The sequence below is a fragment of the Arvicanthis niloticus genome, chromosome 20, assembly GCF_011762505.2.
Source record: "Arvicanthis niloticus isolate mArvNil1 chromosome 20, mArvNil1.pat.X, whole genome shotgun sequence".
NCBI lineage: Eukaryota > Metazoa > Chordata > Mammalia > Rodentia > Muridae > Arvicanthis > Arvicanthis niloticus.
In genome coordinates, this window is record NC_047677.1 from 43592389 (window position 1) to 43610908 (window position 18520).

Below are 18520 nucleotides of genomic sequence, written 5' to 3' on the forward strand. Positions count from 1 at the left end.
AAATGTACATAAACTCCCTTCTTTCTCTCTGCCAGGCTTCGCCTTGTCTCCATTCCTCTACCCTCTGGCCGTGCCCATGGCTGACACTCCACCAAGAGGTAAACCTATCGCCTCATGTCCCAGAACTGGAGGATTCCTTGACATGCTTTCGTTTCAGTTTCAGAAATATGTTTTTCTCTTTCTTCCTAGTCGTCGTGTCGTGGCATAGGTCTGTGGTTCCTCATGGTAGATCGTTGGACTTAGTGTCTCCATTCTCTAGAAGATTCTCTGTGTTTGCCGGGAGAGAAGGCTGGTGAGATGATGAGGACGTTTCCTCTCTCAGGGCTATATTATAGATTCAAGGCATACTTACAGTATTATAGAGTATAGGAGTTTCAAAGACACCAAGGACAACATATTTACTATTACACACCCCTCCAAAGCACAGGCAAGGGGGCATTGTTAATTATCTTTTTTTTCCCCAAAGATTTTTTAAAAAGATGTGTTTATTATATTTATATGAGTACACTGTAGCTGTTTTCATGCACACCAGAAGAGGGCATCAGATCCTATTACAGATGGTTGTGAGCCACCATGTGGTTGCTAGGAATTGAACTCAGGACCTCTGGAAGAGCAGTCAGTGCTCTTAACCACTGAGCCATCTCTCTAGCCGGCTAGTCATCTTTACATTTATTTGTTTAGTTTGTTTGTTGGGGTTCTTGTTGCACATGTGGAAATCAAAGAACAACCTGTGAGAATCCACTCTCTCGTTTCCATTCTCTCCTCGTACCGTGTGGGTTTTAGGTATGGAACTCAAGTCATCCACTTTGATGGTAGATACCTTTACCTGCTGAGCCATCTCATAGGTCCAGTTCCTGATTTAAAACAAAAATTTTTTAAAGATTTTATGTATATGGGTGTTTTGCCTACATATATGTCTATGCATCACATGTGTGCCTCATGCCTTTGGAGGTCAGGGGGGCTGGATGCCCTGGAACTGGAGTTACAAATGGCTGGGAACCTTCACGTGGGTTCTAGGAACTGAACCCAGGTCCTCTGTAAGAGCAGTCAGTGCGCTTATCTGCTGAGTCATCTCTCCAGTGCTGGCTCTTGATTTTTGAAACCGCAGACACATAGTTTCAAAACGAGTAACAAAGCTTTGGGAAGTGGCAATATCGTAGCCAGTGAGGTTGATCTGAGGCAGGAGGATTGCTGATAGAAAACTATTCCCAAAATGCATAACAATTCTCTCTCACAGTCCAGATCACTCACCATGCACGTCACAAGGCTGTGTGTTCTGACCGTTGTCACAATGTCCAATGAGTACGGATTCTCTCACCCTGCACCTGAATCCCTGCACTCAGCAAGTCTGTCCCCGTGTTCAAGGTGGTAAGACTTTTAGCTGGCTTCTTCCAGAGACTCATTTTATTCAGTGTCTGTACCTGCCTGGGAGCCATTGGCTCATAAATTTAAAAACCGGTATTCTTTTTATTGGGCTAGAAATGTAATACACATCGCTCTCCAGAAATAAATTGTCAGCTGGGAGGCAGCGCAGCCTTGATATATTTTGAATTTACGTCCTTGAGCAGCAGTGGGCCCAGATGGGGTTCTCATTCCTCGGATTCAAAGCAAATCCCCTGCATAGCAGCCCCAGTTTGAAAGCTTTATTCTCACCCTTCACAGTCCTTCCTCCCCAGGGTTCTAATCTATTTTCTGTCTCCTTGTCAACAGTGCCTCTGAGTGTGATGCAATCCTTTTAGGGCCTAGGAAGAATAATGCAAGGTCTTATTTATACTTCAGCCTCCTCCAAGGACTGGAACTCACCCTGAGGGGGCTGTGGAGCTAGCGAGGCTTTTACTTAATGTGTTAGGCGGGGCCAGGTGTTGTTAAAGTTAGTTTTTCCTTAGTATTTTGGACATTTCTGTAGGCGTGAAGGTAGAGGAAAGCTTACGATAAACCTATCTGATTAGCATGAAAGTGGAAAATTAAGATCTGGGGGAATAGCTTGACTATAGGACACGTGCTACATTCATGAGGGCCTCCATTCAACCTGATCACACATGTACACACACACACCCAGAGTGTGTATATAAACCTAGTAACACTATGAATCTTGTTTTTCCTTAAATTGCTTTATTTCCTGTTATTTATTTGTTTATTTTATGTATTCACCATTGCTCTCCTCAGATACGCCAGAAGAGGACATCAGACCCCATTACAGATGGTTGTGGGCCACCATATGGTTGCTGGGAATTGAACTCAGGACCTCCGGAAGAGCAGTCAGTGCTCTTAACCACTGAGTTTTCTCTCCAGCCCTATTTCCTGGTTTTTGTTTTGTTTGTTTGTTTGTTTTGTTTTGTTTTCCTCAGGCATATTCTCAATACCACTAAGCCACACATACCTCCAGCCCTTTCCCCTTAGAGGCAAATCCTAGACGGTGCATTGTTTCATAGCAATATGAACAAGTATTATCAACTCAATTTTATCTGGAAATAAAGGCATGGACAAGTTAAGAATCTCATCCAAAATGATATATAGAGTCTTAGGGAACGATGGAGAAAATGAACTTCCCCCAGGTACTCCCAAAGGTAAAGAAAACTACCCTACAAACTATCTTAGTCCTGTACCTAAGGTAATTACCTAATTGCCTCTAGAAAATACTACAAAATACAGTCATAGTACAATGTTCATGCAGACGAGTGACACAGATTTACTCCAGTCCTTGGTGTTTAAAACACACGAGGAGTTTACTTCTTGAAACCAAAAGTGGGATTCCTTTAAAGAAGAAGTAGGAACTGGGAGGAAAGTTGTTTACTGCACATTCCAACATTCAGGTGCCAGAGGCAGGAGCATTCCTATGAGTTTGAGGCCACACAGAGGCCAACCTAGTGAGACCCTGTTTTGTTTTTCAAAGAGTAAATCAACACAATGTTACTAGGATTGTGCCTGTGCTCCCTCCCTTCCTCCCTCCCCTGCCCCCCCAGCCCCCGTGTAGGTGGGTACATGTGTGACAGGGATTGAATGGAGGACCTCACGGATGTCAAATGTAAATCCAAAGTCAAATTTGCTTTGTTTAAAATCTTAGCATGAGTTGTCAAAGCGAGTGTGTAATCCAATGGTCACCTGAGACCTGGAGAATGCATCTTGTTTTTGCTGTTGCACGGGGGCATACTGCAATCTGAATTCCTATGAGGAACACTTCAGTGAACACCACCCCTCTGAGACATCGCAGCGGTGAGTTTTCCCCTGACAGGTCTTCAAATGCTAAGTATCTTGAAGTATCTTGCCTGACCATTTTCAGTAGTTGGGTGTGTTTATCAGGCTGCAATCCAAAGAAACCTCACAGTGCCTTCCTTGCCTCTGGTCCTCTGCCATCACTGGGAAGCTGATGGACCACCGAGAACATGGCTGCTCTCTGTCTCTGGCTTCTAGAGGGAAAGGTCTAAATGCATGGATTTCCTGGGTGGCTTGTGACAGCCCTCAGACTGCATACACATGGTGTATCTCCACTTTCAGGAGGGGCCCTTTCCTGCTGGAAAGAACAGCCATACCATTGGAGGGTTAGGTTGGGAGGGTTTTTTTGTTTGTTTGTTTGGTTGGTTGGTTTGGTTTTTCGAGACAGGGTTTCTCTGTGTAGCCCTGGCTGTCCTGGAACTCACTCTGTAGACCAGGCTGGCCTCGAACTCAGAAATCCACCTGCCTCTGCCTCCCAAGTGCTGGGATTAAGGTTGGGAGTTTTTAACCTTACTGGGGCAGCCTTGGGTCACTGTGTCAAATCTAGGTGAGAACGACACAAGGAATGAGAGTTTTATTTTGGCTCACAGTTTCAAAGGCTCCACTCATCCTGGTCCCATGCCGAAGAAGAATGTCATGGTGGACAGGAAGCAGAGAGAGGACATATAGGAAGGGGCAAACATATAAGCCCCCCCCCCCCAGTGACCTACATCTCCCAGTAGGTGTCACTTCCCAACAGTGACATCTTACATCGAGAGAGAAGCCACTCATCAGGTCAGGACCCTCCAGATCCAATTACATCCCACAAAGCCACCAACTGGCAAGCAAGCTCCCAAATTCACAAGCCAGTGGGAGATAAGTTCTGATCCAAACCATCCTCTGGTGCTACCAGGCTGACCTCTGAGAGGAAAGAAGGGCTGCAGACTGTGTTAGGTCAGGTGATCCAGAGCCAGTCTATCTCACTGTGGACAGATTGCCATCAATCAAAACTACTGGTCACAGATGAGCTGCCCAGTGAGTGCCTACATCTTATAGTGACCTGGTCCTTCCGTTAAGCTACCACTCCCGGCTCACCATAGCATCCAGGAACCTGGTCTTCTTCTCTCTGTTTGGCTACACAGTACAGAGTCTCAGGCCATTTTCTTGGGACACTATGGGGTTCCAAAGCTGAGGGATGAGCTAGCCCCTTCTCCTTGCTGGCCACTTTGGTTTTTATCTTTAAGCAGGTGTTTATTGTATTTTTGGTTTGTTGAGACAGGGTTTCTCTGTGTAGTTCTGGCTGTCATGAAATGACTTTGTAGTTTTCTTTTGTTTTAAAAAGCTTAGACCCTCCCTCAAAAACAAAGTTGCCCGACCTTCCCTAACAAGTAGAATCCTTCCCAGCCTCCTTTATCCACCTGATAGGTTCCCAAGAGAAGTAGGAGGCCTCCTGAAAACTTCAATAAGGGGAAATGCCTGAGTCCACATCCAGGAAGAAAGCCTGAATGAAATCTGTCAACACACCTGGGCAGGCTATGTCTCCACATATCATTGACTTCTAGTTAGGTCCCAAAGAGAGTCCTTTACAAATCATTGTTCTGTGTGACTTCGTTTCAGCCATTGTATATTCTTCAAACACATTGTATGTCCCTTAACTCACATGCTGTCCCCATTACAACCCATATTTTTCCCTCCCCTGTGGAAAAGGGAAATGTGTCCTGAGTCATGCAGGATCATCCCATGATTGGCAGCATGGACTCAGAAGTACCAAAAGGGCCTCGGGCATCCTGGGAAGCACCTGCATTGTCCTGTTGCCCAGAGACTGGCTCAAAGTGTAATGCTGGCACACCTCCATCTGAGTCTCTGAATGACTGCCACAGTAAAGACCACTGACACTGACAATAATGACGTGTTCCTGTGGTCTCAGAAAATGGGATGACTCCAACTTTTAAGTAATATGTGTGTGTGTGTGTGTGTGTGTGTGTGTATGGTTTGTATTTGCTTGGCCTGAGGAGTGGCACTATTTGGAAGTGTGGCCTTGTTGGAGTAGGTGTGTCACTGTGGGTGTGGGCTTTAATACCCTAGACTTAGCTGCCTGGAAGTCAGTATTCTGCTAGCAACCTTCAAGCGAAGATTTAGAACTCTCAACTCTCAACTCCCCCTGCACCATACCTGCCTGGATGCTGTCATGTTCCCACCTTGATAATGGACTGAATCTCTGAACCTGAAAGCCATCTCCAATTAAATGTTGACCTTTATAAGACTTACCTTGGTCATGGTGTCTCTTCACAACAGTAAAACCCTAACCAAGACATCTATATCTGTATCTATATTATATCTATATCTATATATAATCTATATATCTATATATAGATATATTTATATATACACATGTACACACATGTATATGTATATATGGGTGATCCATATTGTGTATATATATACATATATATATACACACATATATGTATATGTGTATATATGTATGTGTGTGTGTAAATTATCCATGTGTACTTGTGACAAAGCCAGACCCAGACCCTCCCACTTCATGCTCTTCTTCTCATGGACACTTAGTGAGACACTGTCCCCTGTCAACAGTAGGTGGGGACAAGCCTGGAGGCCCATCCATGTAGGAGGCTGAAACAGAAGATCACATGAACCCAAGAGTTTAAGACCCTGAAACCGAACAAAAACAAACAAAAACAATTGTCCATCCCCTTGAAGCCAGTGAGAGCTAGAGAAAAATGTTTCTGTTTAGCTGCCAGGCCGAGGCTCTGAGTATAAGACAGCCATGATTGTAAAGTGCCCTCTGTCCAGTTCCTCTACCCCACCCAGGGCCAGGCCCATGGGGGATGCCTCTAAGCTGCTCAAAGGCTTACGGAGTCCTACCCTGTTGCTAAACTACTGGTAACTGCCAGGCTGTATGGCAGTTCCTATGTTGGCCAACTCACAGCCACCTGTAACTCCAGCCACAGGGGGTCTGACATGATACCCTGTTTTGGCCTCCACAAGATATATAATTAAAATAACAAAGCAATATCCTTAGCTGGCATGATGGTGTACAACTTTAATCCCAGCATTCAGGAGGCAGAGGCAGATGGGTCTCTTTTAGTTCAAGGCCAGCCTACACTAGAGACTTCCATACCAGCCAGGGCCACATAGAGAAACTTTGTCTCAAACACACCCCTCCCAAAAATAAGGAAGAAAGAAGAAATCGATTAGTTGCAAAACAGCCTGAATTGAGTCTCGGGGTGAGGATTCTGCAGCTGAGGGTCCCCTTTGGAAAGCAGTGCGACATAGCCTTCCTGGCCAGCCTTCAGTGGTTTGTCATTGTAGCCTCTGCTGACAGTGAATGATCCTCTCAACGGGAATATCACAAGAACCTCTGTCGCTGCCAGACTCCTTTGGTACAAAAGTCCGCTGACTGGAAGCCAGCACCATTAGCTGGGGAGGAACAGCTGCGAAGGCCACACATCTGTGAGCCATTTGAACATTTTATGACTAACGAAAAGTATCCATTACCCAGACTTATGCATTATATATGAGCCCGGCGCTTCCACTGTTCATAATGCCAACAGGCCCTTTTGTTGTAAACCCGCCCCCCCTTTTCCCCCTAATGACATACTAACTCCAGCAATAAATCCAAAAATCAGAAACTTTAAGTCTCTGGCAACACTACATAAAATTTCCTATTCCACTGTGGCGTTCTCAACAACCACAATAGCAACAACAATACAGACAGTATTCGCTGCAAACACCCAGGCATGGAGACCCTTTGGAAGGCCAAGAGTTTGGGATGAAAACTATGCATTTTACGGGAAAATAACTGGAAGTTTAATGCAATACAGAGAGTATCACACGATGCCAAAAATAAACCTTAAATACACGGGAGGGGGGAAGGGGGGAGGGGGGAAGCATCTCCCTAAGATGCCTCCTGCATGCAGATGACCTTGGTTTACAGGAGGGTTTCTGGCTAAATAAGGATCTTTTAAAGGGCCCAGTACCACAGTGAAAAGGGAGGAAAGGGGGAAACTGAGCCAGGAGAAGCCGGCTACCTGAAGGGTCGGCAGCTGAGCAAGGGATTGCCTGGCAGTCCAGTGTACACCAAGGAGTGAGAGCAACACTAGACAACTAACCCGCGCAGCCCCTCTCCCACCACCCCCCCACTCAGACAACCTCAGATCCCTGGGAGCGGTTTCTCCTCCCTCCCCCTACCTTTCCTTCCTCTCTCCCTTCCTTCCCTCCGCCTGGAAATAGCTTTGATGGCATGAAGCTTTGTCCCTCGAACTTCTGACAGCGTCCGGTGGTGGCAGTGACAGGTGACAGAGGTGGCAGAGAGACACTTGGTGCCTTTTAGGGAAGACGGTATCTTCTCCTGGTTAGCTCAGAGCTAAGGATAGATATGGGAAACTCTGGCATTTTGAAATAGTGCCCCATGGCAGAGTGCTGAGGTAATGTGCCCAGCTTTGGCACACACACTTGCACTTGGGCGCTCAAATACGTACACACGCACTCGAGAACACACACACACACACACACACACACACACACGCACACGCACACGCACACACACTTCTCAAAAACAAAGCAATGAATCTGATGATAGACCCCTGCAATCCTAGCGCTTGGGTAAATCAGCTGGATTGAAGGCTAGAGAAGAGCAAGTTCACAACCTAGGCTACATAGTGATACATTTAAACTCAAGGCTCTGGTGAATAGAGAGCCTCCGAAGACATTGCCTCCTGCTGGGCTCCCAGTCTTTTTGCATTTCCTGATTTCAAAGCTACCGCTTGAGACTAGAAAGACAGACAGCAAGTGCTTTCTAGGAGTGATGGAGTGATGGGATGTGTGCCTCAGAGCGTTGGACCCTCTAGTTGGACCAGTCCAGTTATCAATTTATTTGGAGGCTGCTCTGAAGCTCTGGGAGGCCACTGCTAGGGATGTCTCATTCTAGTCTTGACCCACCCACAAAGTGCTAAGAGAACCCCAGCTCCATAGAGTGTCTTTCCACGTTGCTCATTTGCATATTGCACAAAACATTTACTTTTGACGAAGGGGTTGGGGAGGAGGAACTCAGGGACATGATTTTTTTTTTTTTTGGTTTTTCGAGATAGGGTTTCTCTGTGTAGCCTTGGCTGTCCTGGAACTCATCATCCTGTAGACCAGGCTAGCCTCGAACTCAGAAATCCACCTGCCTCTGCCTCCCAGGTGCTGGGATTAAAGGCGTGTGTCACCACCGCCCGGCAGAGACATGATTCAGTAGTCAGTGTTTGTTCAAACTTCAGGAATCTGACCCTGAATTCCTTACTTGGGACATATTTAAGCACAACATAATTTGGTGAAAGTTATTCTTGAGATGATTAACTCAACCCTGCATGCCCAACAAAGCATACATAAATCTCCTTGAGTAACACAGCAAGCTAAATATAAATCAGACATGACTACATTGAAACTCAAATCCATGAAGACGGCTTCTATAAATTGACTGAAAAACAAATTTATGATAGAGTTCTGGAAGAGGGGCTGGGGCTGGGAAAGTCTCTAGCCACACCGATACCGCAAAGGTCACCAGGCTAGAAAATACATCCGCTCCAACCTTCTGAGCAGAAACCAGGTTTCGCATTCCCTCTCTTGAAGGGAGAAACCTGTTTGCTTAACCTTCCAGGTGTCCCTAGAGAATAGCACAAAGATCTCCAAGCCCCATGTATCACGGGAGGAACAAAGGCTGACTCTGTCGGTTTGTCTTGCCTGCTACAGTCATCGCTGGGTTCAGGATTCAGGACTTAGAGGCAAGATAATTTCAACCATGCACTCGAAAAAGAGGGCTGAACTCCCTGATAAGCTAATCCATTGGCAGCACAAATAAACCTGTCCATTCCTGAAACTCTCTTGGCTAACCCAAGATGCTCTCACCAGGCGCCATTTCCCAACACTGTTGTGCTGTATAATTCAGGAGTCTGACAAGTGTCTTTGGGGGATGCATGAAGTCACCGGGAAGTCACCGGAGGTAGGGCAGTTTGGAGATCATGAAAGCACAGATGGTCAGTGACTGTCCCAGCCACTGCCTTGTCACAAGCTCCCTCAGCTAGTTTACCTGACACTCTCTAGAACACACATCAAGGACATGGCTCAAGCATGATAAAGCCTTTCACAAAGCCACAGTGAGTATTTGTAACCATGTTTTCCTGGCCTTACATACATGTTTAAGAACAAAGGTGGTGACTGTGGTGTCCCACATGGCCTGTGTTGGGGTGTCACGTCTTCAGGAATGCACGCTGTATAGGAACAGGGGTTGGGAATGGTGGTGGATCTATCTGTGTCTCACCCACCTCCCATTGAGTCGGGAAGAGGAAGTCTGGAGACTGCATCTGGATGCAGGTCACTTGCCTCCAGCCTTGGCAGAGCCCAGACAGCTCATAGACACCCGCTATCGTAGATCTGAAATTACCAATGCTGGTGTGCTGAGGGGGACAATGGCAGGAGCTACACAGCTTGTTTACGGCTGTCATAGGCTGTCATAATGGGGTCTGCATCATTTTAAGGAGGCAAGAACAGATGTGACCCTACCTCCCACTCATCAGTGTAGTATCTTTAAATAAAAAGCAGATGTTGGTAGGGGCTGGAAAGTGGTGGCACAGACCTTTAATCCCAGTTCTAATCCCAAATTCTAGGACAGCCGGGACCACATGGAGAAACCCTGTCTTGAAACAAACAAACAAACAACAAAAGAAGCAGATGTTAGTGATAGTGCGTTATATTTTTTCCAACTCTCAGGGAAAATGTATTCATTGATTATTATTATTGTTATTATTATTTGCCAAAGGTAAATGAGCACTGCAAGCCCATATTTCTTGTTTTATTTGTACTTTATTTTATTATTTTACCATCCTATTTCATTATACTGGATTGCATGAGGCCGTGTTCACACAACTGGAGAGAACTGCATTGAGTGAATTGAGGTGGTCTCAGAAAGACAAAAAGAAAAAAGAAACCCAACAACAACAACAACAAAAAAACAAAAAACAAACAAATAAAAAAAAACCCCAAAAAACAAACAAACAAAAAAAAAACCCCAAAAAACAAACAAAAAAAACCCCGTGTTTTCTCTCATTTGTGGATCCTAGAATTTTACAGATTCATAAGACCATGTATGTACAGATGACATGAAAATTGAATCAAAACTGTCTAGGGGGACAAAGGGGACTAATGGGAGGGGGAGAAGGGAGGGAAGAGGAGGAGAGAAGGGGGAGGGGCAGGGAAGGAGAGGGGAGGGAGAAGAAGAGGGGAGTGGGAGGGGAAGACAGAAGAGGGGAGGGGGAGAAGAGGAGAGGGGAAAGGGAGGGAAGAAGAAAGGAGGTGAGGAGAGGAGGGGAGGGGGAGAAGAAGAGGGGTAGGGGGAGAAGCAGAGGAGGGGAGGGGAAGGGAGGGGAAGAGAAGAGAGGAGGGGAGGGGGAGAAGAAGAGGGGTAGGGGGAGAAGCAGAGGAGGGGAGGGGAAGGGAGGGGAAGAGAAGAGAGGAGGGGAGGGGAAGGGAGGGGGAGAGGACAGGAGAGGAGGGAGGAGCCCTTTTTCACACAGACTTTCCTCATCACTGTCCCTTAACCAAGTCGCACACGTACCCCGTGCACGGGCCGGAGGTAAAGAGGAAGGGCTGAGACTTTCCACGTAAGCCATGCAACTTGACTTTGCAGTTGCTCTCGGACCAGCCAGAGGCGGACTTCTGAGAAGCCGATGGGAGAAGTGCAGGGCCCAGTCAGGAAATTCACAGAGCCAGGCTGTCCAGTGTGCGGGAAGACGTTCCCAGCACACACAATGGGAGCGATCTTTCCACTCCGGCTCTCTGTCATGCTTCCCTCGGCTGGGTGGGAGCAGCCGCTGGCTGGGAACCTGCCAAGGGGAGCCGAGCTGTCTTTGTCAGCCCATATGGGCTGCTGCGACGAAATGCCATTAGTGGTGTGGCCCATAAAACAACAGACTTATTCCTTGCTGTTCTAGAGTTGGGGAGTCCAAGACCGGGGAGCCGGCAGCTTTAGTATGGCAAGGGCCATTTTCCCAGTTGTTTTGTAAAGTGAAAATAAAGAGATGATGGAGAACTAAGTTCATGGATCACATGACTGACCAAGCACAGAGAAGGTGACTTCTTTTTGTTCACAGTGCCTAACAAGGGGTGAGAAAGAGAAACCTAGGCTCTGGACATGGCTGGTAGCTCTGCTTAGTCAAGCCTGAAGGGTGTCAAGCTTGACTAAAGTCAGGAGGCTCTCTGGGATGGGTGTGGGAAGAGCCTGATAGACATGTGAATGTTCACACTGGGCATGTGACTGTTTAAACTGGGCATGGGAGTGCTCACACAGGACATGTGAGTGCTCCCACTGGGCATGGGAGTGTTCCCATTGGGCATGTGGGTGTTCCCATTGGGCATGTGGGTGTTCCCACAGGGCACAGGAGTGCTCCCACTGGGTGTGAGAGTGTTCCCACTGGGTGTGAGAGTGCTCCCGCTGGGCGTGTGAGTGCTCCAAGTGGGTACATGAGTGTTTCCACTGGGCAGTGTTGCTTATGAAAAAGAGGCTTTGGAGATCAGTTCAGAGGTCAGCTCCTGTCCTTTGGAGATCAGTTCAGAGGTCAGCTCCTGTCCCCGCTAAGCTGTGTCAGCCCAGCCCTTGGTTGTTGCCAAGCTGAGGTGTCAGTCAGATCTAGTCATTGAGACAGGTGTTTGGTGCGGTCTGGTTTTTTTGTTTTGTTTTGTTTTGGTTTGGCTTTTCGAGACAGGGTTTCTCTGTTTAGTCCTGGCTGTCCTGGAACTCACTTTGTAGACCAGGCTGGCCTCGAACTCAGAAATCCTCCTGCCTCTGCCTCCCAAGTGCTGGGATTAAAGGCGTGCGTCACCACCGCCCGGCCTTGGTGCGGTCTGATATGATCCTCTCAGGAAAGGTGGACTTTCCTCCAAATTCATGTCCCAGTGAAGCATAGATCACTCAGGTCAGCCAATGAATGGTGTTTGGAGTCATTTCAAAGTGACCTAGTACTGGATTAAATGGCGTCTGCTGGCTGCATCCTCACACAGTGGCAGGGAAGGGAACTCTCTGGGGCTTCCCTTAAAGGAACTGTCCTGGTCTGAGCTTCCCAAAGGCTCTGCCTGCCTCTGGGTTTTGTTGGTGATGTTTGTGGGGTGTGTGTGTGTGTGTGTGTGTTATATGTACTTGTCAGTACAGTACAGGTATTTACACGCTGGAGGTCAAAATCGGGTGTCTTCCTCAACTGTTCTCCACCTTTATTTATTTCTATGATGTTCATTTAGTATGTGTGTGCACGGGTGTGTATGTACGTGTGTGGATATGCACATGCCATGGCACACGAAGGAGGGTAACGTGTGGGTGAGAGTCGGTTCTTTCCTATGTGGGCCATGGGGCGTGAATTCAGGTCATCAGGCTTAGCCGCAAGTGCCTCTCTGCTCACTGGGCCATCTCGCTGGCCCTCACCCAACGGCTTCTTTTTATCTTGTTTCCTTTAATGGTGGGTACCCAGTTGTTACCGTGACTCACTTGTTCTGGTGGTGCTATGATCTGCCATCCTGTCCTTCTTCTCCTCCGGGTCCTTGGCTTGCCTTATTCTTACTCTCAGCCTTCTGAGCAGCTCCATATGGTCTGACTTCCGTGATTGTTCAGTGTGAATTCTACCTGTGAGGGGGCTCTGGGGTTGAGCCTGTCTTTCACTGTAACTGATACATACTCTGCACAGAGGCAGTGAGAACGCAGTAGAGAAGAAGGTGCATACATTGATGTGTGTCTAGGTGGGAAAAAAAATAAAGACCATATATGTAGAGTTATGTCACAAGACACATGCTCCAGATATAGGCCAGGCCATAGACAATCACTTGAAGTGCATGTAGAATGATAATTGAGACCACAGTGTGATGGTTTTTATATGCTCGACCCAGGGAGTGGCACTACTAGAAAGTGTGGCCCTGTAGGAGTGGGCGTGGCCTTTTGGAGTGGGTGTGTCACTGTGGGCGTGGGCTTTAAGACCCTCATCCTAGCTGCTGGGAAGCCAGTATTCTCCTAGCAGCCTTCAGATGAAGACGTAGAACTCTCAGCTCCTCCTGCACCATGCCTGCCTGGATGCTGCCATGTTCCTGCCTTGATGATAATGGATTGAACCTCTGAACCTGTAAGCCAGCCCTAATTAAATGTTGTCCTTATAAGAGTTGCCTTGGTCATGGTGTCTGCTCACAGCAGTAAAACCCTAAATAAGATACACAGCAATCTGCCAAACAGCTTGCCCTCAGGGCTCCAACTGCAGAACTCTCATCCCGATGAGCCCAGGGCAGAGGCACCCATCAGACGACACATGGAAGGGACGGGCACCCCCATGTCAGCATGGGTATGAGGTTGGAAAGACCATGGCCAGGCCTGGCCTTCAAGATGGTGGTTGAACTATGGTTGTCTTGGGCTCCAACTTTACCACCCAGCGCTTGAGCATGGCAGTGTTCTGATCATTGCTGGCACTGGCTCAATCCTTTCCTATCCCATTCGGCACGAGACTAGCAGGAGCCTTAAAGGTCTTTTACTATGGAAGTCTACACCCAGAGTGGGAACAGAATCTGCAAGCCCTTGCATGCTCTTCCAGACCCCTCCCATCTCTGCTACACTGCCACCATAGGTGGGGAAGGGGGGGTGGAGTGAGAATGTCAATCAAACTATTGAGGTTCTCCCCTCCGGACCCCCTGCGCACACACACACACACACACACACACACACACACACACACACACACCTTCTGGAATAAGCGAGTGAGGGCGAGAGGGAAAGGAAGAGGAGAGAGAAGAGCACTGGGTAAAGGTGTCAGGCACCAAAAGCACTCTACCTGAACCAGCTTGATTCTTCGACACCTTGATTCCTGGGGCTGGCAAACCCAAACCGCAGCCTCACAGACAAGGTCTTGCTCCGTCTGCCCCTCCCCCGCCTTCCCTCCCCCATTTAGTTACCCAGGTGTGAGAGTCTGACTCTGTTGAGAGATCTGGGAATGCTTGTTTGGCTTTGAAGCCAGAAGAACACAAGCTATTCAAACATGGGGGGGTGGGGGTGGGGGTGGGGGAAGGCACTTTCTTTCTTTCTTTCTTTTTTTTTTTTTTTAAACCCTAGCTGTCTTGGAACTCACTCTGTAGACCAGACTGGCCAGTAACTCAGAGATCCACCTGCCTCTGTCTCCTCAGTGCTGGGATTAAAGGTATACACTAACATTGACAGGCTGGCTCCTGCTATGTTTGGTTTCTTTTTGGTTTTTTGTTTGGTTGTTTTTTTGTCTGTTTTTGTTTGTTTTGAGACAGGCTTCTCTGTCTAGCCCTGGCTGTCTTGGAACTCACTCTGTAGACCTGGCCGGTAACTCAGAAATCCACCTGCCTCTGCCTCCAGAGTGCTGGGATTAAAGGCATGGGCCACCACTGTCCATAAGGCACCTGCTATCTTTAAAGGCTAAGGTGACTTTGAATACAACCTGCTCCAGTCCTTGGGTCTCTGCACCAGGTAGGAGGGAGCAACCAGGGTACCGGTGACAAAAAAAAAAAAAAAAAAAAAAAAAAAAAAAAAAACAGGAACCATAATCAAACTGGTTTTAAAATTCAGCCAAAGCAAAGCAGGAAAACTCATTGTATGTGACTTGGGTCAGAATCTGGAAAGCCATCCTAAGGCAGTGACTCTAAGCACAAGCAAGTTCAAGCCACATGGATGCTCTGGTGGCAGTCTTTCAGAGAGCATGGAAAACAACAAACCTCCCCCTAGAAAACTGACTCTGAGGGTACCCACTGTACCACTACCAGATGGAGGACCCTGAAGCACCCCCCAGGAAACTGACTCTGAGGGTACCCACTGTACCACTACCAGACAGAGGACCCAGGAAGCACCAGGGCAACCATGCCTGGGGCTGCTTGCCATTGTCCTTCAGCCCTTTCAGGGCAGTGAGCCAGCTGACAAGAAGGCTGAGATAGCCCAGAGGGACCAGTTCCAAGGAAAGAATGATTCAAGTCTTATACTTCCTGTTCAGGTCAGAATGTACTTACTCCTGAGGCTACAGAGATGGCTCAGAGGGTAGGAGCTGCCAAGCCTGGTGACCTGAGTTCTGACCCCTGGATCCACATAGAAGGAGAAAATCATCTGTAGTCTGTCCTCCGATCTCCACATGTGTGCTGTGATATGTGTGTATGTATTGTGCATGTATGTACACACATACACACAGGGGGTGGGGAGGAGGGAGAAATGTGATTTTTTTTTTTTCACAGCTGAGCACCGAACCCAAGGCCTTGTGCTTGCTAGGCAAGGGCTCTACCACTGAGCTAAGTCCCCAACCCCGAGAGATGTGATTTATAGACTCCTTTCCACCCAAGGCTTCATATCCCCCAAGACATTGTCACACACACACATGGGCCTGCCTGGGTTTGAGAAGCTGTTAATCTTTGAAAATTTAATTTAATTTTTAAAAACTTCACGTGTTTTTTTTTTTGTTTTTTTTTGTTTTTGTTTTTGTTTTTTTGTTTTTTTTTTGTTTTTTTTTTTTTGCCTTTCTGTCTCTGTGTGAGGGTGTTGGATCCTCTGGAACTGGAGTCACAGACTGTTGTGAACAGCCATGTGGGTGCTGGGAATTGAACTCAGAACCTCTGGAAGAACAGTCGGTGCTCTTAAACACCGAGCCATCTCTCCAGCCTGAGAAGCTGTTCATTTAAAGCCAAAATTCTGAAGTGAAAAGTGGGTATGTTATCCCATCCAAAGCTCAGAGATTATCTCTGAAGGGGTGCTGGTGGAAAAGAGGTGAGTGCCAGACAATGATGGTGGCTGTGAAACACTTATGTCACCTAGACATACTATGGCTGTTGTACCTGTGAACTCACCACAGCAGTAGTAGCTGCTCACACTAGACTGAGCCAATCGACATGGACCATGGATCAGGAGAGGAGCTCCTGTGGCCCCACTCCTCCCTGTGAAGCTACCAGCAGTTAATGGTGGCTGAGAGGCCAGGCGGTGGTGGCGCATGCCTTTAATCCCAGCACTTAGGAGGCAGAGGCAGGTGAATTTCTGAGTTCGAGGCCAGCCTGGTCTACAGAGTGAGTTCCAGGACAGCCAGGGCTACCCAGAGAAACCCTGTCTTGAAAAAAACAAAAAAACAAAAAAAATTGGTGGCTGAGGGGTGGCCATATTCCTTCCTCAGTGGTGGGGTCATCAGTAAATTGACTCTTATGCCAGACTGTTTTTTTTTTTTTTTCAAGATGGTGTAATCTTAGATAAAGTCAAACCTGGGAAACAGGAACGTCAATTGAGAAATATGCCTCATCAGATTGTCCATAGGTAAGACTGCAGGGGATTGTCTTGGCTAAAGGTTGGTGGAGAACCAAGTTCACTGTGGGCCATGCAAGCTCTGGGCAGGTGGTCCTGGATTATGTAAGACCACAGGCTGAGCAGGCCATGCAAGCAAACCAGTAAGCCGTGATCTTCAATGGTTGCTGCTTCATCTTAGTTTCTGTCTCCAGCTTCCAGCCTTGAGTTCCTGCCCAGGCTTCCCTCAGTGATGGACTGTTAACCTACAAGGTAAAATTGCTTTTGGTCATGGCGTTTTATCACAGCAACAGTAACTAAGATACCCCTGCTCCTGCTCCGGGGAGTAATCTCAACACATGCTCACATCAGCAACCCTAGTAGTTAAATGAAGTGGGCCACGGACACAAAGACATCGAAGTAGGATGGACGCTCGTTGAGAAGAGGGTCAGTGGGAGGGAGAGGGGGACAGGAGTGGGTAATGGGGGTGTGACCACGTGTATGACTAAAAAGGCCGAGTTTCCCAAAGTGATTAGAGACCATTATTGAGTTGCCAAGCCTCATGGTGGCCACAAAACCAACCGAGGATCACAGTATCCTTAAGTGAGATTTCCACTTGAACCGATGCTGAGAACCCTGACTGTGGGAACGTGAAAATTAATGACAGATGCTCTGAAGCCAGGTTGATCAGAGGCCAAGCACCAGGACTGAAATGAATAGAACCCCCAGCATGGGCCCAAAGCAAGCCTGTAAAAGGAAACCAAAGACAACACCTAGGCAGACTATGCTTGTCACCAGAGGCCCCAATGTGGCCTTGAGAACAGCTCTTGGAAAAAAAAGAAAAGAAAAGAAAAAGAAAAAGAAAAGAAAAGAAAAGAAAAGAAAAGAAAAGAAAAAGCCGGGCAGTGGTGGCGCACGCCTTTAATCCCAGCACTTGGGAGGCAGAGGCAGACGAATTTCTGAGTTCGAGGCCAGCCTGGTCTACAGAGTGAGTTCCAGGACAGCCAGGACTACACAGAGAAACCCTGTCTCGAAAAACAACAACCAAACCAAACCAAACCAAACCAAACAAACAAACAAGAGAACTGCTCTTGGCTGTCACCGTCCACCACACTGTGCCTAGTGCTGAGAACCAGGACATGCGATGGCAGCTCCCTGTCCCTGAATGTCTGAGTGATGTGTTTCTCAACCAACATGGAACTCTAAACAGGTACAGAGTTTGCTGTGGCCCATGAGAGGTTCTGCTCTTCTGGAGAGCACACAGCTAAATCTCAAGGATGTGGTAGGTAGCACATACCTGGATCCCAGAAACAGGGAAGCTGAGTGGGAGAGTCGAGTTGAGGCCAGGCTGGGCACAATTACAGTTAAAATCAGTGTAATGTACATGCACTTCATTTTTTGTTTAAACATAGTATTTAAAATCAGTGTTAACTCTTTCCCCTAATTTCTCTCCACACATACACTTGCTTTAAACAAAATCTTGAAAGTTCAATTTTATCAATACTCAGGAGTCAGACGCTGAGGTGAAAGCCTACTAGCTCAGAGAGGCAGAGAGAGCACCCAGCTGACCTTCCTCCTCTGTCCCAGAAGCCACGCCCCTTTCCCATGCCAACTCTCAAAACCTCTTTCAAACTAAATGTCCCTTCCTTTGACTTCCTGTGTGTCTATCTGGCCTCCTGACTTCCTCTTACTCTCTCTCTGCTTTTTTTCTTAATAATCCCATGTTCACTTCCTATCAGCTGGTTGCTTGCTCCACCTCTCGACCTATGATTGTATGGTTGACTTTATTTAATCCTGCTGTCGATATTCAAGCAGGAAGCTCTTGGATTAGCAGTATGTGGTAAGGCTGAGCCACACAACTGAAAATAGCTTCTCCCAGTAAATCTCAGGGTCCACGGTGTGAGCAAATAGCCTGCAGCAGGCATGCTAATTTTTGTGTCATGCAGTAACTTAAATCAGCATTAGCGCCTTCTGCTAGTTCACTCAGGCTGTGGCTTGGATCTGGCAGCAACTGCCACAGCCGACCAGTAC

General features: G+C 47.3%; 1 pseudogene; it reads left to right on the top strand.

The window, feature by feature from the left end:
* The first annotated feature begins 1134 nt into the window (after positions 1-1134).
* On the top strand, positions 1135-1217 carry LOC117724981 (U4 spliceosomal RNA; annotated as a pseudogene).
* Positions 1218-18520: the final 17303 nt, after the last annotated feature.